Source organism: Alligator mississippiensis, chromosome 4, assembly GCF_030867095.1.
Source record: "Alligator mississippiensis isolate rAllMis1 chromosome 4, rAllMis1, whole genome shotgun sequence".
Lineage (NCBI taxonomy): Eukaryota > Metazoa > Chordata > Crocodylia > Alligatoridae > Alligator > Alligator mississippiensis.
Genome location: NC_081827.1, coordinates 67,934,190 through 67,960,564, shown reverse-complemented (window position 1 = coordinate 67,960,564; position 26,375 = coordinate 67,934,190). Strand labels below are relative to the sequence as shown.

At 43.4% G+C, this 26,375-nt stretch overlaps 1 protein-coding gene across 11 annotated transcripts in view; it reads left to right on the top strand.

Annotated features, from left to right (window-relative positions):
• GRIP1 (glutamate receptor interacting protein 1) overlaps positions 1-26,375 on the top strand; it is a 594,076-nt gene that overhangs the window by 357,372 nt on the left and 210,329 nt on the right. Inside the window, exon 2 of one of the 11 annotated variants that reach the window (XM_059726071.1) lies at positions 8,982-9,015. The exons of 9 other annotated variants lie outside the window; for them this stretch is intronic. The gene's annotated coding sequence lies outside the window, so the exon portion shown is untranslated. Of the gene's footprint in view, positions 1-8,981; positions 9,016-16,718; positions 16,944-26,375 lie in introns of those variants that run through there. One more of the 11 variants, XM_059726070.1, reaches the window with a different exon arrangement.

The following is a 26,375-nucleotide window of genomic DNA, read 5'->3' as shown; positions in this document are numbered from 1 at the left end:
TTCCATTTAGTAGGTTGAGCATAGATAGATTTCTGATATGTTTGCACATATTAGTTCTTTCATAAATTGAATTATAGTGGAATTTTCACATCTGTTAGACTCTTGGGGCTTGATTAGGAGGTAGGACTGCATAAGTATTTGCAGGATAGAACCCTTGATGAAAGTATTCTGTGACTTGCTTCTTATTAGGAGCTGCAGCACTTTCTAGCATGAAGACCACATTACAATATTTTCTAGGATTGCTGTTACTAAGGGATGAAATGCTGAATTGTCTAAAAAACCCCTTTCATTGTCATTCGCACTTTGCCTGTAAGATTATACTGAAGGTGTGATTCTGATAACTGTGTTAACAACTGTAAAATGCAGGTCATTACACAAATTAGGCTAGCAGCCAGTTGCATCATTATTGCCTGTCAATCTCACTGTTTTGTAAATTATGAAAAATTGCAAGAGATGAAACCATATGTTTTAATATTTCTTGCTGACTTCTCAAGGATATTCTAATAAGCTAAAACAAGCATTTGTAATACTGCACATAGGGTTCTCAATCTGACAGAAAATATGGCCATACAACCATGAATTTCCATCAGTAGAAAATGATAGATGATGGTGACTAAAGTTTTTCTGATGCAAATGTAATTATTAGTAGGGCACACTTCATTATGTATTCCTTTGTCATCTTTTGGATTTGCAGCATTACGCTTATAAATAAATATGACCACATTTTGTATTTGTTCAAAACCCGTGTGAAGCTTGTGGGTCTGTTCTAAAGCAATGCATACATATGCTGTGTATGTAGTCCATATACACTCAGTATTGTATGTATGTAGTGTTTCTGGAATATGGGAGAGAGAAAACAGCCATGAAGAATCAAATCAGAATGGAAGGAGTCCTATGTGTTATAACACAGAATATCTACAGAGCAATAAGGCATCTTGTTACAAAAAAATTAAAATTCTCCACATTTTAAAATAAGGAAATGAATGAATATGGAGTAATTGACAAAGAAGGATCTTCCATGTGGCACTATAGCTGGGGAGGCAGAATGCAGATCTTTCAGATGTAGTAGAGAGCATTTGATAGGAAACCTAATTGTGTTTGCTGATCAGCTCAGTCCAGTCAGGACCCAGGCCCCAGAATTTACCAATTTGAGGGTGCTCACAGAATTGTTCCCAAGAAACATTTGGATCAAGTGACTTTTTCTGTCTTGAACATGTACTGGGCATTGAAGCTTTACACCTAAGATTCATTATGGATGGAGGGAAAATGTGATGTGTGAAAGCCTAACCAACTAACAAGAACTATTGATATGAGCTATGGACAGGGCATCGATACTCTGGTCACTTGTTTCTTTATGTCTGTGCTCTCCATGCCAGAAAATTGTGCTCCAGCATAACTTATCTGATTCATTCTACAATAAGGTTGGGTATTTGTCTGGTCAAATAAAGTTCAGTCAATTGACTGGTCAAATATTGGTAAAAAATGGTACAAAATTGCCAATAGGTCCAAATAATACACAAAGATGCACACATTTTCCATTAAGAAATGTGTAAAAAAAATTAAGAATTATATTTGTGTCAAGAAAACTACAAAAATGTAGTTTTTTGTAAAAATGCATATCATCTTTGACCAGTTAAAAACTATGCAGTCAATTGACAATAGTTGACTAGTCAATTTACTGGCTTGCTGATCCTATTTTAGAGTAAATGCAGGAGACCAAAGTCCAGAGTGTCATCATAGTGTCCCCTAGGTCCATGGTTACACCCAGCATCGGCATCCCTAACTGTTAGGTGCCTAGGTGTTGGTGTCAAAATCCCAGTCCTAAATTAGGAGTCCGAGCTCCTGATATGATGCATAGGGAGTGTTAGTTAGCTAAGAATGGGAGTCACAACAGCCAGCATTCTGAGTGGAGGAGTGCCCACAGCAGCAAACAGAAAGCAGTCTAGGTTATTTAAACACTTACTCACAGACTTGAGCACCTACCTGAAAGTAAGATTCACAGTCCAGAGTTCCCCATTGGAGTTAGGTGCCTAAGTTTTCCCTGTTCGTATAAACCTGCAGTTCATTGTATTTTTTTTTTCTGAAACTACAGCCGTTGGAGAAGAAGATAGTGGTCATGCTACTGGTGCCCACTTGATTATATAATTGCCAGAAAATGGGAAACCTGAGTAGTGTGCCCTTTTCAGCACGAGAGGTTTCAAACCTAGACCTCTCATTTCCCAGGGCTAGGTACAGACAGTCAAAAAGCCTGAGGCTGAATCAGTTCAGGTTTTGTGGGTTAGTTTAAACTGCACAGATTAAATTGACACAGAAGTGAACAGACATTTACCTTTGATTCAGGAAATGCAGCCACATGCCTGCAGTGGCTTAGTCCAGAAGCTGGCGAGCACTACAGCAAGGCTCTCTGGAATATAGCCAGCATGGGCTGTGTGTTGGCCTCCTCTTCCTACTGCCCCTGAGGTCTCTGGGATTTGTAGTCCAGAATCACTGCAGCAGGACTCTGAAGGGTTGCTTATAATTTCTTCTTCCTGCTTCCAGGTGCCTCTGGGATTTGTAGTCTATAGTCACAGCCAGCAGTAAGTTTGAGTGGGGAAGGGGTGTTTAACCCCCCTCCCTGGCCCCAGACCCCAGTTGCATCCCCAGGAGCGGCCCTGACTGCCCATAGACTGGGCTCCATCCGCATCTGGGCTTGCCCCCTGCCCCCTTTGTCAGCCAGCCCTCGCTGCTCCAGCTAGAGAGAAAAGGGGTGCAGCCAGCCCTGCTCTCTGGAGCAAACAGCATAGCTCAGCCCAGGGCTGCAAAGTATGCTGGGGGACTCTGATTTAACTTGAACCAGGATGGGGTCTGAGACAGACGTTTGATAAACCCAAATCAGTTAAGTCTGATACTACATTCAACCAGGTTGATCTTAAACCACTTTCAGCCATTTTGAGACTGGTTTATGTTCACTGAACTTATATTCTGTTACAGGTTTAAACCAGTTTCTGATCATTTAAACCAGTTTATGTGTAACTTCTGTCCCTAGCCCAGAAGAGTATTTCTAATCACCGGGCAAAGCTGGGAAGGGGTGAGGGTGCACTTTCGACCTCTTCTCTTAAGGGGTGCAAACAAGGATGCAAAATTGTATGGACCAGAAGGAAGAAAAATCAAAACAGCACGACTGCAATCTAGTGATGAGAATGCTTCTTCATTCCAGCTCTTGCTCCCAAAATTGCATATGTATTTTACGTTAAATAGTTTTTGGATAAAATTCACAATGAAACCTGGGAGCAAGGACTGCATCCCAGGTCTCCCTTCTTTTAACTTAGGGCCCAGATCACTAGGTACAAAGTCATGCTCCTTCTTGTATGCTGCCTCTGCACCAATTAAATTATTTTTTGCATGGTAGCACAAGTCCAAAAGGAGACAGGTGAGGGCCCCATTAGAACCTTGTGTACAGCTGGGGGTTTAGGGCACTTTCCTAGGAAGTGTGTGAGTCAACCCACTTCTTAGGTGAGTGCTAGAGCCAATAAGCTACTACATAAGAAGAGGGGCATTGTGGCCTCCTCCTCCTCCTCTAGCCATGTTTTAAAATAAATCAGTAGCACTTTTTGAGGAGATGGGTCCTGCTGGACTGAGTTAGGTGTGTTCTGTGAATGTCTCCAGGATCAGTGGGATTGCCATTTGCATTTGGCTTTATAGAATGTGGCAGCTGCAAGTTGTATCTCCCAAAGGTTTACATTCATGACTTTGTGCATGTGTCATATGGCAAATTAGCTGCAAACATTCAGTTGTCTGGAACAAGTTACAATGAAAATCGTGTCTTTGCCAAATTAAGCATGCATGCAAGGCATTCTTAAGTAGGTATTTGCATATTGAAACATAAATGTATTTTTATGTATTTTTAACAAAAAAAGAATTTGGCTGTGGTGCACTGAAGTTTGTATGTGTGCTCTAAATATAGACCCCAATTTAGTACAGCTTTAAACCATGTGCTTAATTTGAAGTAGGTATTGAAGTCTCATTGACTTTAGTATACTTATGTACTACAGTGAATTAGTAATGTTTTCCTGAATTGGGTTATTAAGTCTTTGAAGAAGTTTAACAGGGAAAAGAGGTAGAAACAAATGTACATGCCATTTAAGCAGAACCGATGTGTGTAAATGGCTCTGTCGGATCAGACATTTTGGTTTGTTTGTCTCCTTATTTGGTGTCTTCAGATATTTCAATAAACATTAGAGAAAGTAAATTTTAAGATTTATTAACTTGTCAGGTTTGGAGACAGGCATTTTTTACTATTACATGTTAAGAAAAGAAGCTGCGAAAATACATTTATTTCAAATCAGAACAAATATGTGCATAGTTTTGTACAAGGAAAAGAGCAGGAATAAGTGATGGACTCTAAGGGTGTCTTTACATGCATTCCAGGGGTTAGGAGGACACTTTAATTAGAGCTACTCTAATTAAAGCACCTGCAGTGCCTCATGTATTCAATGTCCCACATTTGAAAATGGCAGTGGGGGCATTTTAACTGAAGCTTGTTCAACAAGCTTTGTTAAAGCACCCCCGCCACCATTTTCAAGCGTGGGGACGCTGAACACAGGAGATGCGATGCCTGGAACTTGCTAAGTAGCAGGCAGTGGCTGGAGCATGCTAAGATTAATCAAGTCTGCTCTGACGTGCTGTAATTACAGTGCATCAGAGCAGCATCCCTGCACATCTGCAGACATCTTGAGACTGGAAACAGTCATTGCCTTTGGAACAGGGCTAGCTGTGCCACGATGAGTTATCTCATGTCTGTGGGGGTGTTTTCAAGGCCCTATCACTCCCAGGGCTTCAGGGGCCCAATCCTGCAGGAAAACAGCCCAGGTGTTGAGGCACCTATCTTGAGGCACATATCTGCAAATGTGATAAATCCCCCACTTGCAGATGCGTACTCACTATCATGGTGCAGCAGCATGATACTGCTGCCACAGAAATCTCTTGCAAAGGGATTCCTGGGACCCAGATGGCTAGGCTTACACATTTGCAAGTGTGGGGGGGAGGAGTCCTCCTCCATGCTTGTAGACATGAACCACAGGAATCACCTGGCTCCTGCCCAGGGCATCTGGAAACTGTGAACAGCATCAGGCTGCCCGTACTCTCCCACCCGCCATAAGTGAATAGACAGCAGCACAAATTTGGGCATTTGGGACTTGACAGGGCTAAGAACTGTTGATTCAGTTTTGGTGCCAGCATAAAAAATGTGGTACAAAGGAATGTCTGTTTGCAGTCCATCAGACAAAAGCCTCTCATTTGGAGGGATTTTTTGTGTAAGATAATCATTAAAAACCCCTGTGTGTGCTTAACTAGTTAGTATCAAAATTATAGCAAATAGAACATCATAGTGTATACTTCAGAATAGTCTGATATTGGAAAAAATAATGATAAAGATAAGGTTAAATCCAGTTAAGGGTACAAATCATAAACAACAATGCTTTCAATAACTGAGAGTGCAAAAAAAAGAGGTCTTGGAACTCAGTTACAATATTTTAGGGTATATTTTTTATCTTTCCAGGAATAGTAGAAAAATATACTGAATGTAAATTCTGAACTGTGACTGAGTTGAACAACATAACTAATCATGTATGATCCTAACAAAAACAAGACAATGAGTTAATATATATTGGCATATATATATTATATATTTTATAATGTATATTGAGTCTTACCCCAATTTCAAGACGTTATTATGGAGAGACCAGTGAATCAGCTTTAGTAAAATTCTGTATTCTAAGGGACACTGTTAAATAGTTCAGTTCCCATTTATGTACCTTTTAAAGTTTCTGAATGTCCATCTGTTTAGGTTTAAAATAATCTCTCCAGCTCTGGGGAGTAATAATAAGCCATTTTATGGCCTGATTTGCAAAGGTCCTTAGTATTTTCAGTTTGCATTGTTTTCAGTAGCCATGTGGGTGTTCAGCATTTGCAGAAAAAACAGGCTTTAGTGTTCAGGAGATCTGTTACACAAATTAAACTGTATGTACTTAAAACTAGACATCTGGGTAGAACTATAAGGGCATTTGAAACTACAGATTTAGCAACTGGGGAATTTAAATTGCAGAGCTCAGAGTACTTAAAACCAACCATGACTAAAAATTAAATGAGTCCATATACCCAGAATAAGTTATTGGCTCAATTCTGCTATATATAGTCACACTGGTTAGTACTTTAGCTTGCCTGATGTTAGTGGGATGACTCACGGGAGATGTTCAAGGATATATTCAACCTGTGTTTTCAGCAATGAAACAGGAACATCTATCTGGTGATTTTTACTGGTGGTTCATGTGTCAGGATTTTTTTTTAATGTTGCTGCCAGTGAACGTGAAGGTCTTGATAGCATTAATTGCAGGGCCTGGCAAAATGTTAGTGTCTTGCAAATTACTTTTGAAATTATCCTTAGTCTTGACTAGAAACACTCTTCTGTTTGCTAAAGAAAATCAGGAAATTGTCTCATGTTTCAGGAGTCTGTACAGAAATCATGAGGACTCCCAGCAAAACATATGTGCAGTTTATTTTAAAGAAAATGTACGGTATCGTTTAATGGTAGTGTTGAACTGATGTTATAGTCCAGGAAATGTGAGAGGGAAGGATATTTTGAGGGGTGATATCTTTTATTGAACTAACTTCATGGTTGGGAGAGATTCTGGTCTCAGTGCATCTTGTCCCAGCAGTGATTTTACTGGGCAGTATTTTATGCCATAATGGAGTTGTAGTAACTCTTGTGTTCCAGTTGCTTCATTATCACTGGCCAGGTTTCGGTTTTGGATGGCTCACACAGCTGTCACATGCGCCACACCAGTTTTTTTCTCCACTTGTTTTTTTCCCAGTATCTAATTTTGCCTCTGCACTGCAAATATGTGGCATGGAGAACCTATTCATGTGCACCATGTGCATTTTGTGGCACCTCAAAAGTTGTTGAATGGCTACTTTGAGCAAAGTGATAAAATGACCCAGGGAGATTGAAGTGTTCTGCCATGGGCTTTTGTGTGTTTCTGGAATTGATGTCAAATCATTGTTCATTCATTCTTTTATGTAGAGATTGCCCTGTTGGCCAATGTAGACAGCAAAGTAACACTGTAAACAGGTGATGGTATATATGATGTTGGTGTAGGAGCAGATGAATGAACCCCGGATGCTATAGTTCATGTGGTTAAGTCCAGGGATTATATGGTCTGTGTTAATGACACAGGTCTGTAGTAAGGTCTGGTGACTTGGTGAGAACTGGAGTTAAGTAGTCTGTGGCCGCATCTATATGAGATGCTTACTGCACAGTAGCATCACCGGGCACAAGCCATGATGCGACACTACTGCACAGTAGTAAAGAGCTCCTGTGCAGTAAGTGTCACTAGTGCAGCCATAAAGTACTTGGTTATGCAAGTACTAAATGGCTGTGCAGTAACAGCTGCACAGTGGGCAGCTTGTGTAGACACTCCCTGTTCATGGAGAGAGGTTGTTTGAGGCTGGGGGGTTGTGTATAAATAGGGACCTTCCAAATTCATGGTGGAAGTGTGCTGTGACAGTTACTTTAATCTTGCAGGTTCCCCCTCCTCCCCCGTTGCTGATTGCCTGAGGAGCCCCAGTGGCCCTAGTGCTTGCTGCTGACCAGCTAGAAGGCAAAAACAGCACCATATTTAAAACTGCATTTTTTGCCTTCCTGGTGATCACAAGTGAGAGGCAGGGCCCTCCACCAATCGGCGGGGAGGGGAGGCAGGGCACGTGGGGAAACCTGAAAGATTAAAAGAGCTGCCACATAGCCCACTTCCATTGTGAATTTGGTAGGTCTCTACCTATAAACGAGGAGAAGCTTGCCCTCCCAGTCTACTTTGAGATGGTCATTGTTTTCCAGAAGGGTCTGGAGGTCATTAAGGATGTGTCCAGGGCTTTCTAGTTGGGGGCTGTAAGTGTCAAACATAGGGTTCTTGTCTTTGTCATGTGGTTGGGATCATAGTACCAGTCTGTTTGGCTTTGCTGATTCAAATGGCTATGGTTTTGAGGTTATATTGTAGGTGTAGGAAACTGTTCTAACATTTTCTAGAGCTTTAGAAAAAACTGCTTCAAGTCCTTTTGAGTTATTGTCAAAATGAAAAGTATATCATTATCACCACCACCACATGACATACTACATCATCTGACTTTTTTTCCAAATATAGAAGAAAAACAGTTATTGAATGCTTCTGCCTTTTCTGATTGTTACTGACAATTCTGCCATTCCCATCTACTGACACATTTTTACATTTGTTAGGATTCCCTTTGTTCTTAATGTACGTGAAAAAGTCCTCTTGTCCTTGTCTTCTTGCTTCCCTTATCAACTAACTACAGTTGCTAGCTTCTGATTTATATTCCTTGCTATCAACGTTTGCTTTTTCATTTTTATATACATTATTTTTATAGATGTTCTCATTTCTTCTCTAAGCCTGGCTAGGGTTTGTTTTTTGTTTTGTTTTGTTTTGTTTTTACAGGGAAGGGGGGGGTGGTCAAATCAGTGTAGCTTTCTTTCTCAAACCACCTTTGCCCCTCTCAGCAGTTCTTACTTTCTAATCTTTCCTCCCCTTTCCTTTTTCTTTGCATTTCAATTATTTTATTTCTTTCTCTTTAGTACCCCTGTTCTCTGCAAGTCCATTCCTAGCATCTGACAATGTAGGCTTGTGCTTTGAAAGCTTGTACCTTTCTGAACAAATTAGTCTTTAAGGTGCCACCCTGTCCTACCTTCTTTCTTACCTTACACTAACATAGTTAACAATCTCTTTTCTCACCAAGGGGATTGTGGCATGTTGTGTATCTAGTAAAATATTATAAAACAGTTTCTAATTATTGTTTTGATTTTTCTGTATAAATTCTTTCCCCCAGCTGATTTGGCTCATAATAATTTTCATCACTTAAAGCACACAGTTTGTATATTTTACTGGTTTGAACTTTACAAAGTTTGCTAATGCAATGTTTGCTTTGCAATGTTTCCTCAGATGTACAACACAATTGGTTCCTGAAAACTGCATCGTAAGTCAAAACATCATAACTGGAAGCCAATTTTCCCAAAGTAACAATGTTACAAATGGGGGATAGGTTCCTTTACGATGCTCGATACAGCTGCGTCCAGCTGGTAAGTCTGTTGTGGTGGAAGGGGATGGGGTAGATCAATGCCCTGGCAGCGATAGAGGGATTGGGGCTGGGGCAAGCGCTGCCCAGCCAGGGCAGGAGGATGAAGGTGTGGCTTGTCTGGGGGATGCAGGGATGGGAGTGGGGTGTGGCTCCTGCCGCTGCGCACCGCTGGTCTGGGAGGGCATAGGGGGGTGTGCCTCAAGATCTGTGCAGGGCAGGCAGGGCTGGGGCTGCATCATGCTGTGCTCTGAGCAGACATGGTAGCACTGGGAGCAGGGGCTATGCCTTGCCCTTGCTGGCCCAGCCAAGGTGGAGGGGGGCATGAGACGAAGGCACGGCTTGCTCCGGGTGGGACAATGGCACTGGAAGTGGGGGCTATACCCTCCTGCTGCTGGGTGCCACTCATCCAGAGGCAGCACAGTTGCTCCATCCTGCACCTGCCCCACCCTGGCTGGGTGACTGGTGGTAGGGCACAGCCCCCATTCTCAGCACCACCAGGCCCGTCAGGAGCAAGCTGTGCCTTTGTCCTGAGCCCTTCTGCCCTCCCCAGCTGGGCCAGTGGCAGCAGGGCATAGCCCCTGCTCTCAGTACTGCCGCACCTGCCTAGAGCAAGCCACACCTTCATCCCACCACCCCACCCTGCCCTGGCTGGGCTAGCAGCGGCAGGGCATAGCCCCTGCTCCCAGCGCTGCCACACTTGCCCAGAGCGCAGCACAGTGCATCCCTGGGCCTGCCCACCCTGTGCTGATCTGAGGGCACATGCCTCCCTGTGCCCTCCAAGACCAGCAGCATGCAGTGGCAGGAGCCTTCCCCCCACATCCCCACCCTCCTCTGGACAAGCTGTACTTTTGTCCTGTGCTGTCCCTCCCTTCCCCCTCCACCCTGGCTGGGCAGCACTTGCCTCAGCCCCAATCCCTCTTTCATTGCCGGGGTATTGATCTGCTTCCTTCCCTTCCACCACAACAGATTTACCAGCTGGATGCAGCTGTATCGAGTGTTGTGAAGTTGAAACCTGTGTCGGAACCTTAAAATAGGGTGTCCATTTATAAAGGTCGTAAGTCCTGTTTGTCAGAACTCGAAATGTTGTAAGTCGAGGAATCAAGGGGAATCAAGTCATGATCACTTGTAACTCAGCTATCACTAACTTTGAATCCAGTGACCATTTTTTTCATTATCTCTCAAAATGAAGCCTAAGATAGAATTCTGGAGTTAGGGTTGGGCAGGCAAGGTTCTTTGGGTAAATCCAGTGTTCTTTATTAGACCAAATAAAATGTTCCTTCTAAGGAGTAGCGGTCTGTGAGCACATGGCCTCGGTCTGTGAGCGCGCTGCCTTAGTCCGGAGTGGGAGACTTATCGAAGGGACCTGGGGCCCGGGGGCTAGAGCTGGGGATGAGATGCTGGGGGCTGGAGGCTAGAGCTAGGGGCTGGAGCTGGGGGCTGGTGTAGGCTCCGCTGGCTCTGGGGAAGTCCTCCACTCCCCCGCATCAGGGCCGGGCAGTCGAGCACTTCCCCAGAGCTGGTGGAACCTGCGCCAGCCCCCCGCCCCGGCCTCCATCCCTGACTTGCCTCACCTCGGTGGGGAGCTGCTGCCTTCCCCCGAGTGAGGCTCCACCAGGACACTGTGGGATATGCCCCCCGAAGCCATGTGGGGGAGCGGAGCAGTGTCCCGGAGCCACCGGAGCCTCGCATGGGGCAGGCAGCAGCTTCTCCCCGAGGTGAGGGAAGGCAGGGATGGAGGCTGGGGCAGGGGGCTGGTACAGGGTCCACTGGCTCCGGGGAAGTGCTCCACTCCCCAGCCCTGATGCAGGGGAGTGGAGCACTTCCCTGGAGCCGGCGGAGCCTGCGCCAGGCTGCTGCCCCAGCCTCTCCTAGTGCGCAGCCTTGAAAAGGCTGTGCGTGGCCACACTTTTAGTTGTGCACGGCCGCACACGCATGCACCTGAGAGGGAACCTTGCCCATAACCCTCCCTCCCAGCACTGCCACCTGGCCTGAATGTAGCATGGCCCAACCCCCACCATGAAGAGCGCGGCACTGCCTTCTTCTTCCTCTTCCCCTCCCACCTGGGATCTGCGTGGGGGAGAGAGCAGGCTGGGGCTGGAAGACAGTGGCACACTCTTTACAGTGGGGGTCTGGACTGCACTGCGTTCAGGCCAGGCGGTGGCAGCGCTGGGAGGAGGGTTTATGGGGGGAGCTATGGCAAATTTTTGGGTGCCTGCATCCCCCCACTGTAGCCCCGCTCCCAGCGCCACCAATGCCTGGCCTGAGAGCAGCCTGGTGCAGCCCAGCCTCAGCCCGTAGCAGCAGCCGGCACAGACAGTACAGAGTGGAGGCATACAACCCCTATGCCCTCCTGGGGTGCGTGCCCCCTGCCACGCCTCCCAGACAAGCCACTCATGGCTCCATCCCATGCCCTGGCTGTGCAGGGCCTGCCCCAACCCCAGCCCCACTCCCTCCCACACCACCATTGTGGGGGGAGGGCAGATTGAGGTTCCAGTGTTGAGGGAGGAAGTAGGACTAGGGCTGGGGCTTTGATCTGCCTTCCCCTCCCATGGCCCTTTCTTTTCCCCCTGCCCCTTCTCCCACAGACTTACCTGCTGTTGTGGTATGCCCCCAAATAATTTTTTCTCCCTCTGCCTCAATCTACCCTCCCTCCTTCCCCCCCCACAGACTTACCTGCTGAGTGGGGGGAAGGGGTGGTGCATTGTAGATCTTGGATTTCTTTTAAATGCCAAGGGTGATGTACTTAAAAAGGTTGGAGACCACTGCTATACAGACTCTTTTCATGGAAGATGGACCTGTGTTCCATAAAATCACTTTTTGCCTTCACTGGTGATTCTGGTCCTTGGTGTTGTTGGCTTTTTGAAGGAATCTAATAATACTTTAAGTTTGTAAGCTACTTTAGCAAGGAAGTGCAGTAGGAAGCAAATATCCTAGTTAGCTATTCTTCCCAGTACTTCTCTTTGCTGGTCAGTATCATTTCTGTCTTACCTGAATTTGGCTCAGACCAGTGGGCTTTCATTTAGCTACTGGTCTCTGCCAGATGTTGAAAAGTAGGAAAACATTTTGTCAGGATTTATCAAAAAGAGGCAGTGCTTTGTACCATCAACATATTGATGGCACTGCAGCTTGCAGTGCCTTATGGATACTGTAGTATTTAGAAGCATTGATTAGGATTAGAAAAGAGAAATGTGTGACTCATGGCAGAGTGCAGGCAGGGACACCTGAATCTGCCAACCAAGCACTACCTTCCTGTGGAGTCTGTGGAGGGAAGGCACTGACCATTGGCCCATGTTGTTGATTTTATGTTTTTTCATGTCTTTTCTGTGGGTGAGTAAGTAGCACCTCATCAGAAGCTGTGCCAGTGGCCATAGACATATTTAGAAGTATCAGCATGGGTACCTCTATCTATTGGCCTGAGATCACTAAACATTGGTTTAATGATTAATTATATTCTGTAGTATAACCTTTCTTGCACTGGTGAGAAGGGTGGGTTCCTTTGTTCTTCCTGGATCTGAGAATTCTTCCAAACAGAAGTTTCATTAAAACTAAAGTTTTCACAGAAGTGTTCAGTTTCTGTGAATCTGCACTTTGTAATGAAAAATGTTTTATCAAGCTCTTGGCCTCATCCACAAGACATTTGTGTGCAAAACAGCAAGACGGGTGTTTGGCAATTTACAGATGCGTACAAATTTCTTGCTTCAAAGAGTAAGTAATATAAAGTTGAGGTTTTGTAAGTAAGACTTTGGTAATAGAGTTGAAGGAAGGAGGAAACCATAAAAACTTAAATGAAACACATAACATAAACTATACATTCTGGTTCTTGAATAACGCACTGAATTAACATTTCAGACATTGCATACACTGAATTAACAAGGGCTCTTAAAAGGAACAGAACTACATAGTTCATGTACTGTAACAGAAACTTTTTCATATGTGTTCAAAGTCACTGTGCATCCTCACTGAATAGGGTTAACCCTAATTCTGGCAGGGCTAATACACTCTGGATTAATGAGTGTAGTCTATGTTGGGCATGGCCCAGAGCTCAGGCAAGTACCGTAGGTAGTTAATAAACCTTAGAAAAGCTAGAATTTACCCTTATCTAATTGACACTCATGTTATAGCATTGTTTGTCAGGGGTGTCAGACTTACAGCCCACAGGATGAATCCAGCCTGTGAAATTATATTGTATGGCCTGCAAGGCTCAAGTGGTCAGGAATTCGGGAGTGATCAAGCAGGGATTTGGCCCACTGCCAAAAATCTGGGGCAAAAAGCCCCATTGGGGATGCATGTTAGCAGCAGGGGACGAGCAACATGAGGAGCCATACAGGATGGATCCCACCTGGGGAATAGGGTGAGTTTGATATCACCCATGATCTGTTCCATGCCTTAAAACAACATGAATGCCTTTTTTAGCTTTAAGATCTGATGCTTAGTTGTCTTGTGTAACCGTAAGTGTGAATGATTGACAAGTTCTTTAGGCCCACATGCATGACCCCAGTGGCAACCTTGGAGATTGTTCTGGGGAAAATGTAGAGAGCACATTCCTCCTTTAGAGTGTGATAGCAGCTATGCATTACAAGCTCTAGTTTCAGGGGAGTAATCCTGTTTTTGCATAATATGTTGTCTGGAGTATTCTAACAGGCTGTAGCTACGGACAGACATTACACATAATCCAGTTTAAGTTATCAGAAACTGGTTTAAACCTGTAACAGAATGTAAGTTCAGTGCATAGAAAGCAGCTTCAAAATGGCTGAAACTGGTTTAAGATAAACCTGGTTGAATATAGTATCAGACTTAACTGATTTGGATCAAACCAGTTTATGCAATGTCTGTCCCAGACCCCTTCCTGGTTTAAGTTAAACCAGAGTCCACCAGCATCCCAGATGCCTTGCAGACAGCTGGGCTGTCTACTCCAGAGAACAGGGCTGGCCCTGCCCTTCTGCTCCCTATCCAGAGCTGTGGTAAAGACTGCAGGCACAGCAGGGTCTGCCTGGCTTCCCCCTACCCCACCTCCTCCTTGTCGCTCACTGCTCAAGCAGGGATTCTCTGCTCCCTTCCTTCCTCCCATCTCCCACAGTATGGACCCCAGCCACACAGACCCTAGGAATGTGGTATGCTAGCTAATGCTGAGAGGTGACTGTGTCTCCAATTTCACTGGGACAAGACAAAGGCAGACAGGACAGTGTCCACTTAGGGCTTTTTGAAGCTAATCAACAGGTCAACTGGTAATGTCCCTCCATTCCTTCCTTGGAAAAAGCTGTTTAAGAAGAGCTTGAACTAATGAGAGAGGCTTTTGTTTTCTAGATGGGCTGCTAAACACTGTGTTAATAGCTCCCTGCTAGTTCCCTTGCCTGTCAGGTTTGCAGACAATATGAAGAAGCAGGGACAGGGAGATTGAAGAGTTCAGTATCATCAAGGATGTATGTACTACACCCCCACCCCCCTTTGCCTCAGAGTACTACCTGGAGCCTGGGGTCTGGCAACACTCCTGCCCTTTGAGCAGTGAGTGGGGAAAAGCCTGGGACTGCAGTCAGGGTGAGGGTTTACTCCCCTCCCTACCTAGAACATCCTGCTGAACCTGGCCACACCTCCCCCTCAGCTCAGTACTGTTCAAGGGAAGGGAGGGCTGCTGTAGCACCTCTGGCTTCTAGCCTGAGCCACTGCAGGCATGTGCCTGCATTTCCTCTGCCCAGAGAGAATGTCTGTACAGTTGCAAACCATTTCAACCTAGGCAGGTTAGATTAACCAATGATTGAATCAATGCAGACTCAGGCTTTTTGAATGTATGTCCCTAGCCTGTGAGTCTAAACTTCCTGTTGTACTGCTTGCCCTTTATTATGAAGATTGCTGTGCAAGAGAAAAGATGGGAGGTTAAAAAAAATAAAAAGAAAGAGCTAGAGACTATTTAATAGCTTGAGCAGCTTCAGGCTTTCTGGGTTTTCCTCCACTAAACTTCAGGCTACCATTTCAATTAACCATGGAAGTATTTAATTGCACCAAACAGTTAAGGCAGGGGGGAGCTAAAACTTAATAGTGTTACAAACAGGCTAATAGAGAAATTAGTGCACTGACTCCAGTTCTGCTAATCAGTTTCCAGTACCTCAAATTTCATTCAGCCTCAGGCCAGGAGAGGTACAGAGACAGCATGTGATGCTCTAGTGAGTGCTTACCTTCTATCCCAGATAAGGAAATCACATCTCTGGCCTCTTTGCTGAAGCTGGTGTTATTTATCCCAGTCCTGTTCCACCCCCCAAATAGCATCAAATACAGAATAAAAACCCTGAAATGGCTGAAATCCCTTTCCTCCTGTAATCCCTAAGTGCCATTATGGGTCATTCAAATGGTGTCCATTTTAACAGGTATAGCTCTGAACCCACTGATCCATAAACAATCTTTTATTTGTTTGCTGCCACTCATTTTATCTAGGAGCTCCTCCCTCCGCCCCCTCCCCCCCAAATAAATGCTTCCGCTGATACAAAATCCAGTATAAAGCTTTCTGCAGAATCTTCCCATTTACTACAGTACAAAATCAATTTCCTGATACACAGAGCACCTCTGTGAGAATAACTCTGATGACCTGAGAAAGCATTTCTTCCTCTGCGCCCATGACATTCACAACAGCCCTGTTCCACAAGGACAGTAAAACTCCTGTTCAGTAGTCAGGAGAGACTTGCCAAAGCAAGTAACCAAACTTCACTGAATCTGAGCCTAGCTTAGTGGTACTCTGTTCTGCAAGAGATGGAAATAGCTAGAAACCCCGCTGCATTCAAAACTAATGTACAACGTGTTTCTTCAACTTTAATTTATGGATAGAACGTTTTGAAGAAAAATTAAATAAAACGTGCTTAAGTAAATTAAGTTATGTTTCCTACACACCGAGGTGGGGGAGTGAGACTGAGATTGTTATATTTATGTTTAAAGTTTGGTATGTGCACTGATACTGCAAGCAATTTATTCCATTTGCAGTGGAGTGGGGGCCAAAGGGGAGGCAAATGTTAAACCTGGAGTTCCCTTAGCTCCACTTCCAACTGCAGTTTCTTATAACTAGAATTAACAATGCAACTCCCTGCCCCCGCTTTTTTAAACTCTTGCCCAGAACCTTTATAAATGGACCAGTAAAGATCAGGGAAAGGATTAGGGCAGGATCAAGAGAATAACTGCAAAATAATAAGAACACTTAAATGCATTGTCTTTTCATTTTACATTATCTTATTTAATTTAGAATTACATTTAGATTTAAATTGTCAAGTTCAATCTCTTTTTTTTTTTTTGCAAAATCACATGTAACTTAATAAAAGCTATTATATTTAAAATTAGCACATGAATTGGTATTAAAATAACTGTATAGGTATATCATATTCCAAAGCTACATTTAGCTTTTAAAATATAATTTGCTGAATCTAATCATACCATCTACTAAGCAGGCTGACTAATGCTCTGTACTCAGTAGTGTTGTGTGATTTTGGCCTAAAATAATTGCTTAAAGCCTGCAGGTGGTGGGAATGGGGACACAACTATGGTTATGTGTTACAGCTGCCAAATATCTGCATGCTGACCCAATCAGCTAAATTAAAGCTACATTCAACAGTGCTGATCTTTGTTGCTTCAACTGTTGGGCATGAAGTATTATCCTGTTGGGGTGAAACTTAAAGGACTGACAGTGTACTGATTTGAACTGAGAGAAAAAATATTTTGGACTTTTCCATATGTTGCAATCAACATGAAGAGCTGGAACCAAGGAGTTGTGTTTTTCATATTTATGTGCCTAGATGGAGTACAGTAAGCTAAAACAGACAAAGAAAGAAAGGCAATTGGCAACTAGCAAGGTATTTGAAACCACTTGAATTATAGCTGTGGTTGTGTTTCTGTAATGGCTCTTCTCTATGTGTTTGATCAAGATTTTACAAGTGAACTAAGTTAAAACAGTACATGTACCATTAGAAATGTGCAACAAACCCGTAGCACTTATCAACTCTAAATTTCTTTGTTTTCTGTATTACATGAGAAGTTAGCAAGAGTTTGTGCATCTGTGTGTGTTTAGTGGTGAAAGATAATAAGAATTCACAAATAGAGAGCAATCATGTAGCATAATTAGTGGTGATATTAGGAAAGTACATTTTTTAAAGATACCTGGATAAAAATTCCTGACAATATTATGTATCTATCTTTTTTCCTCTTTATCCTATATATATGTCCACATATGCACACAAGCATTAAGAATCCTTCACTGAATGGTGGAATGCCGAAAAGGTGCATTGGATGATCTGTTACAGGATTTCTTTATCAACTCTTCATTATGCCCTAGTCCTTCTTTTTCAGGAATTGCTATTTTATAAACATTTATTTCTCAAAGCTTTCCGAGTGCAAATATTTTGGCACCACACTAAAAGACTTCCTTAAACACTGAGGTTCTAACCTGGATTCTGTAAATTTAGTTTCTTAAATCTGTATTTGGGCACCTAAGTAGGAATAGTCTGATTTTTCCAGGATCTCAGCATTAGCAGCTCTCACTGAATTTGATTGGATTTGTGAGTACTTAGTATTTCCAAAAGTCAGGCCACTTTTATTTAGGTGCATTTAGGAGATTAAATTTAAGCTCTCATGTTTGAAAGTTTAGCCAGAGATTATAGGGGGATTAGTGATTGTTTTTAAAATAATTGGTTTTCATAATATTGAGAAATCATGGCATGACCCAGTCCTACAAAAATATGCACAAGCTTAATTTCGTTCATAGTGAATAGACCCATTGATTTTCAGAGGGTGCTTGCAATGCTTAAAGTTGATTATATGAATAAATCTTTGCTGAGTCAGGGCCAGTAGCCACAATTCAGGAAATGAACCCTAATTGGGACTGTACCCATGTACATGCTTAACCTTTAAGCATGTGCTTAAATCTCCCTGACTTCAGCAGGACTTCATCTCTGGTTTAAAAGCTCTCTTAAGTAGGCATGCTTTCCAGAACTGCCACTTAAGTAAGAAAAAGTATTTCTGCTAGTAACTCTACAAGATCGAAGTTGACTGAGGATCTGGGATATCCTGCTTAAGACCAAGGAATGAAACATTGCTTTCAGACATTGACCTATTTGCACTGTCATCACTAAGTAAAACTGCATTTTAGAGACATCTGTTAGTAAAAAAGTAAAGAAAAATGTGTTCTGCATTATCTTTCATATTGAAGAAGAAAAACATAAAGTATACAATATCTCATTCCTCCAAAAAGATCTTCATACGAGCTAGGGAAAAGGCCTTGTTTGATCTTTATAGTCATTTATTCAATTTTTAATTAACTTTTTATTTCTAAGTTTCAATAGGTTTCTATTTTATCCAGGGAACAATAGGAGATAGTACCTGGAGTTAAATTAACACTAAAAAAAAGAGAAAAAAATCACATTGACAGTAATGAAAAATCATGCAGTCTACCAACTAATGCAACTGCCTCATATTTAGTTCAGTGAGAGTTTTTTATATTGTTTATTCCATCCATGCTATCAAAGGTTATAATTGCTGTGATTGTAAATATACTCGTGCTTCTTTTTTTAAGCAAAAAATGAATAGAAATTGTTTCTGATTGAAAATATTTTCAATATTGAATAAGGTAGAAAAAAGTTGGCTAACATTGAGAAATTTGTCTCCTCAATATCAATATCTACAGTTGCCTCACAACCACTTTGTACTTCAAACTATAGTACATAGTAGGCCTACCACATGCTGCTTGTGTGCAGGAAGTATGACTTCCATTCATAAGAGGGAGTAGTGATTCAAAAGAACAAGGGACCTCATCATTCACAAGTGGCACTGACTTCATATCCACTGTCAAGTTAAGTTAGCCAAGGTTTTCAAATGGGTTTCACATATAGGAACCGAAATTCAGGGTTGAAAATCTGACTTTAAATCAAGCCATATTTATTTAGGCGTCTAAATATAAGTAGGGGACATGGCTTACTAGTGATCAGGAAGGTGAATGTAGGAGAGGCTATATGCTGTGGAGGAAGTTAGAAGAGATTTAGATTTTATTTCCCTGTACTCTTTTCATGTGGGCTACTCCTTACTATTCTTTTAGTTTTGCTTCACTTTTCTCTACCTTTCTGCTCTTTCCTTCCTTACTCCCTCTTTCTTAATGTTCTGCACCCTTTGACCTCCATATACCACATGAGTGTTTTGTGTCACATCCATCTGCATTCTTTTCTCTTTTTTTTTTTTTATTTCTTCACTTCCATTGCCCCCTCCCTCCCCCATGGCATGGTGCTCCTTTGGTGTGAAAAGGAAAGTGGAAATCAAGATCAAGAGACTCATGTATATGCTAAGGTGGTGCAGCTATGTTCATAGGCTCATTACTTTCAGTTCTGCCTGGGGAAGGACTCCTTGTGGAAGTGAGGTAGAGTAGTGTTCATGAAGGTACTCATTGCTAGAGGCTATAGGGAGACAGTAGGGTGGCAGTATTTTTTTCTATGACAGAGCTAGAGATGCACAACTGCTCACCTGTCCTGCAGTCAATTTCTGTAGCTCCTCTGGGGTCAAGCATGCTGGGGTTTTACGTAAATAAACATTGTTTTCCAGAGAAATGGCTAGGACATTGGGAGACGCTGTTGGGTAATTATTTTAAATGAATTATTTCTCAATTTAGTTCAGTTAGACTGGAATTAAATCAGCAAAAAGGTAAGATGAAGGTGAGGCTTTACTTTGCAAAATACTAGCAAGAGATAGCTGAAAATATATATGCCTCTGCTTAACACTGTCATTGGTAACACCTATGGCATCTGTTAGAATGGCAGTTTCTTATACATTTCCGGGTAGCAGCAACAACTTTGTCCATATGCAGATCTAGAATTTTGAAAAGGGGGGTGAAGGTGGTGAGGTGCATCATCTTATATAAAACAACACATATTTTTCTCCAGTGAAAAATAAGCTAGAAGGTTTGGTAATATGCAAGGACCCTGGCCTGTATTATTTAATTTAAGATCAAAACAAAAACAAATATAACTTCATTGTTTTTAACTCATTGCAATCTGCAGGGCTGTGAAATAGGAGCTTATTACCAGGAGCAGCCAACAGACCTCAGAATTGCAGAACAAAGAATATCTTGATTGGTAGAACATCAAGACCATTAAAAAGAAGAGAGGGTTATTAACTCCTGTGAAATGAAGAGTTTAGAAAGGATCAGGTACAATGATCCTTACAATGAGACATGAGGTCAATTAATTGCCTCAGCACTGCCTGACTAGAAATGCTGCTGCCACTGCCAGGCAGTTGTTTTTAAGCTTTGGATGGTGCACTTGTACAGTGGGGTGCAAGTGCACTAGTTCTCCCCCCTGGATCCTCCACTGCAGATATCTATTTTTTAATTGCAACCGGTTTAGACTAATGGAATGGGCTCTGCATTGGGCTACCATGGCAAAGCTTTCAACTAGCACGTTGTGTGGCTGTTAGTTTTGATATTTTCTGGAGCATGCTATAGATCCCCTGTATAGCAAGGGTAGGCAAAATATACATCGTGAGCTGGATCCAGCCTACCAGATGATTCAGTCTGGCCTGTGGCCACTCCTCTAAAGGAGACTTGTATCCAGCCTGTGGCTGCCTTGGCTTTCAATGCCTCTTGCCGTTCTCCCTTCCTCGTGCCTCTTGGCTTCAGCAGCAGCCACTCCCCTCCCCAGCCCAGCCTGCCTTGTCCCACCCCCAACCCCCAATGGGTCCAAGGCAGCAGGTACTAACCCCCCTGCACAGGTTTCTGCCCAGTAAGGCTGTTTACACACAGGTCCAAACCTGCAGCCATTCACAGACCAAACAGCTCAGCCTCTGGCAAGAACGAATCTCAGGTAAGGTTCTCCCCACTGGCAGAGGATGGGGGTGCATGGGAAAGAGAGCCAGGAGCTGCACATCATCTGGGCTCTGCCAGATCAGGGCATGGTAGGGTGTGGGTATTGCTAGCGTGGTGCTGTGCTGTGTTCCTACATGCCACTTCAGGCTGCTCCATGTGGGCACAGCTGGAGCAGCTGGTGCTGCTTCTGCCTGACCATGGCACAACTCCTGTCCAATCTGAGTCTCTAGCATACTGCTGGGTCAGGCAGGAACCATACCAGCTGCACCCATACGGCCTGAAGCCGTGCTAGGAAACACAGCATAGCACCAACTCGGCCCAACCTGGCCCTGCCACAAGCCAAGGACTTGGGGTTAAGGAGGAGGTGCAGGAAGAAGGTGGGAACATGGCACGGCACCATCCTGGCTGGGCCCAGATAACCTGCACCTGCTCATGCCTGCCGAGTGCCGGGGATTTTGGGATGGGGGAAGTGCAAGGATAAGCGGGGAACAAAGGCTAGGTTCCCTTAACCTTTGTCCACTCACCTCTCAGCCCTTAGTTCAGGAGGGGTGGGCAATTTATTTTAAGTTGAAGACCACTTAGGGAGTTTTGGGGGTTAGGGGTGGAATTGCTGATCCGGCCTACAATGGCTCACCAAAGCTCCGTAAGTGAGCCTCCAACCCAAATAATTGCTCACCCCTTATAATTGTTTCATTCCAGTGTTGGCATCTCTAAAGCCCACTTAGGTGTTCTGCACTGTATCTCACAAACTTCCTTTCTCCCTGTGCTCCTTCCCAGCTGCTGAAATCATAATGGGGGAATCTCATTGTCAATCTTAAATGTAAAATGGGCGTGTTCAGTGGATACCTTCAATTCTGGTATTTACTACTTGTTATTGGCCCCATAGACAAACCTTGAAATAGTTTGACCTTCAAAACATAGTGCAAGCCCTATCAGTTATTTCAAGCTATTTCCTTAAGGGCTGAAGTGTTTTGTGGGTCAGAAATTCTTTTAGCTGATACTGGGCATATCTACGTGAGACGTTGACTGCTCAGTAGTCTGATACTACTGCACAGTAGCATCACGTGACAAAAACTGACATGACACTGCTGCGCCGTAATATTCAGAAAAAAAGCATTTGCCAGCACTACTGTACAGTAACTTGAGTCCCTGTGCATTTATTTAGTGCTTGTATATATAAGTACTAAATAAATGCACAGGAATAACTGCACAGTAACATCTCATGTAGACGTGGCCACTGTGTCAGTTTTATCTGTATTTGGAATGCGTGTGGTTTTATACAATTTTTTTATGGCTTGTGGTTACTGTGTTAGAAACATTTTATAAACTAGCTAATCCCATCTTTAGAATTAAAAATCACTCTTCTGGTTCCATACATGTATACAATGTATACAATGCCTCTTCAATGTGTAATAAGGATAGGGGGGAGAAACCTATTCTGAAAATTTAATGCTGGGTTTTGGTATCCAGGTTGTAGCCATATTGGTCTAGAGGAAAAAACAGTCAGGGCTCGTGGACAGAGGTAATATCTTTTATTAGACCAAGAAGATTTTTGCAAAAAAATGTCTTTAATTGCAAGCTTTTGGGCACAAATGCCCTTCATCAGGCATCAGAGAAAAGATTGTAAAAGTTTTTCTGGGTAGAAATGAAAGTTCATATTTCATAGGATTTTACAGAGGAGTCAATAGATGGAATCTATTTAAAATCTCTTAAGATGGGGTGACATTCAAGATCAAGTGACGTTTGTGCCCGAAAATGCCACCCAGTTCACGGAGCTTTTAATGTTGTTTGAAGGCCAGCAGGCTATGATCCACCATGCACACAACAAGTTGATGGATTTGATAAGTTGGGTCAAAGACAGGACATAACAAGAACTGTCAAGCTGTTCTTGTGAAAATCGGTGGAGAAGGGACCTGTTCCAGGAAATAGCTGTGAAGCAGAAGCAGTACCACAAGTACAACCCACCATTGCTACTGCCAATAGCTGTCTCCTTCTTTAGTACTGTTCATGTTTTGGGCCCCAAGCAGGTGCCTGTTCTGAGTTGTGACCCTTAGCTGCTGAAATCAATCCTTGGGTGGCAGAAAGAGCATGACAAGGAATGTGCTTCTTATGTGAACTTTGTCAGAGTGCCGGGTGCCTGTGTCTGTGTTTTGGGACTCTGTGACCAGTTTCCACATTTCTATGCTCTGGCAAGATGCTGCCTCACCATACCAGTGAACTCAGCCGACACAGAGTGTGCTATCTCTATATAGACAAGTCTTCATGACAAGTATTTGCTCAAGGGTAGCATTGAGTAAACTCCTTTTTACAATGTCCTTTAATAAATTAGATAGTGATTGTATAAGTTACAATTCATGTTGTGACATTTCAGTTTAGAGTTTAATTAAATGCTTAGATTATTTAATAATGCATCAATTAATGTTTTCTGTGGGCTTAATCCCCTGATTATGCCCACGGAAGCCATTAAGGGCAACATTATTAAGCAACTAAGCTGTGGTTTTGGGCCATCTGGCAATCTGCCGGGAGAGGCAGGACTGCTGGGGCCCATTAGCCAATCAGAGGCATGGAGGGGAGAGGGGCCTGCTATGATCAGCCCGTGAAAATGGCAGCTGGTCCCACGATCTCCCTGTGAAATTGGACACCTGCCTCTTTCAGTTGGGTAGACCCCTGTCCATTGGCCCAAAGACCACCAGAGGGTTCAGAGGTTTAGGCTTGACAGTTTTGACTAAATTGTACCACTTCAAGTAGACCACAATAGAATAATGTTAATGTGGATGCAGTCATGTTAATATACATTTTATTATATTGACATACCCACTAGACATGTACAAAAGTTATGTTAGAATGATTTTATAAATCAAATAGCTCTATTATTAGAATTAAAAATCACTGGTGTAGTTCTGCAAATTAGGGCTATCCAGAATCTGGGTGGCTTGGGGGGGTCACACACCATTGGGACCACTTGCTCCTCTCTGACATGTGGGAAACCTAACCTCTGTCTTCCTCCCCTTCTGTGAGTGCAGGGAGGGCAACCCTACCTCCTCCCAGGTGGGCTCTCCATGCAGCCAGCCCCCTTTCTGCCTTGTCCTGAGCAACCTGGCCTCTCCCCTGCCATATATGTGGTATGGGCCAATATGGAGAAGCTTGAACCACCTCTGAACAGGGGTCACTAAGACTAAAGTTAACACGCCAAAAAATTGGAGGAGGAAGGGAGAATCTGGAGGGCCTGGCCACTGCTCTAATAAGAGAAACCGGGAGGGGGGGTGGGTAGCAGCCAGGTAAGTGCTTATAGACTTCATGTTAATCCTTTGCAGGTTGCCAGTTGGATAGCTTTGCTGTAAATATATGCAATGCATTCACAACGTACAATAAGTTGTCAGAAAATATCCATTCCAGAAGGGAGAGTAGGCTGTACTGTTATACAGCAGTTTCATACCAGTTAAACTGAAATTGTAGCAGAGGTCCTACTGGTATAAGTATTTTGGTGAAAAAAAACAACTAAAATTCTAGTCTTAACCAAAAGTTATCCCAATACAAAAATCAAATGTAGACCATGCTTATCAGAAGGCAGAGTTTTCTGATAACCTTGTTCTGGTGAACCTGCTGTGCCCATGGGTAGAAGTTGGTGGGATCATGGCCAAAAGAGGGAACATTACAATCTACATTTATCTTGATGTTATAAACATTTAGGAGAAAAGAGTTGTTTTTAAACCTTTGGAAGAATAGAGACATATGACTGCAAGGTAACAGGATAACAGGAAAACCAATTGTAGTCTCATATAAAATAAATAATTCTCAGTCTGATGCAGCCTGTGGAATACCTTTCTAGGGAAAGCAATGGAAACTCCATCACCCGTTTAAAGGTAGGCTGGAAAACATTTGATTTACTGCAGGTAACATTAGTCTCTTACTGGAATGGAGATGGATTAAATAACCTAATAAAAACATTACCATCTCTAACCTCTCTGTCCTTTGAAATAGGGACTGTGACTTTGCTTCACACTTGGCTTCATGAAAAATAGAAGTTACCTTGCATGTGAGAACTGCTGCTGCTTCTCCCTTGTTCATGCATGCACTCACTTGCTCACTCCCTTGCCACCCACCCTTATGTATGCTTTTATTTAACTTCAGTGCAACAGTCTGACAGCTAGCTTTAAGGTATTTTTGCCACGAAACTGATTTATGTTTTCCTTGGCCTACCGCCCCCAAATCTCTATCAGTGATATTGCTAGCAGCCAGCATGAATGTGCTTGTTCTTTTTATTTTTGTTGTCTCTGCAGGAAAAAAAGGGATTGGCTACTTCTCTAACGTGTCCTTCTAAAAGGGCATTATCCATATATAACTATTCAGGGAAATTCAGTTTCAGTCATGCAGTTTCTAAGTCATAGGCAGTCAGTTTGCAGGAAAATCTCTGTATATGACAAGGCAAAGAAACAGACTGCCAGAAACAAAACCATAGTTTTTATGTCCACCCATACAGAAGAATTGTCATCCAGTGTATACACAGCTCAGATGTCCAGTAAAAATTCTCCAGTCGTATTTTAACTGCAGAAGGCTAGGTATAACAATAGATCACATCACATGCTTCCATAGAGGCTATATCAGGATGAAATTCTACCTGCCAACAACAATATTATCTTTTTACCCAAAATGAGTCAAGGGAACACTGGCATTCAAAACTACCTCAATTCAGAACATTCAGAACTAGCTTAATGTTGGAGAAGTGGTGACTCCTTCTCAGAGCATGGGTGTGTGTGTGCAGGCGCACAAGAGAGAGAGTCCTGAATACGGCCAAACACTACTGTACCTCAGTAGCTCTGTAAAAAATAGTAGGAGAGAGTAGATATTAGGGCTGTGCTAAGCTTTGGTAGCTGATTCGATTCAGAGGAGATTCGGCCCAAATCAGGGACCGAATCGCTGAATCTGAATCAAATCGGGAGGCCCATTAAAAGTTCCAAATCAATTCTAAGCCTCTGAATCAATTCAGAAAAGCTTTGTAAAAGATTCAGCTGCTTCAGAGATTTGACCATAGACTAAACAGGCAACTGACACAGCTGCCTCCAGCTGGTAAGTCTGCTGGGGTTGTTGGAGGGGGGAGGGAAGGGGCTTGGGGGAGGGAGAGATTGGGGCTGGGTTGAGACAAGCTGTCCAGCTGGAGCAGGGGACTGTGTTACTCGGGGAGGGGGGCAGGTGGGCATGTGATGCAGGTGCGGCAGCACTGGGAACAGGGCTCTGTCCTGTTGCTGCTAGCCCAGCTGGGGCGGGGCGGGATGTGGGAACCGCTCACTCCAGGTGGAAGGGGGCAAGTGGCAGCAAGGCATAGCCCCTGCTCCCAGCACTGATGCAGGTGTGGCAGTGCTGGGAGCTGGGGCTATGTCCTGCTGCCACCTGGAGCGAGCCATGCCTGCATCATGCCCCCTCCTCCCCCATGTCGGCTGGGCAA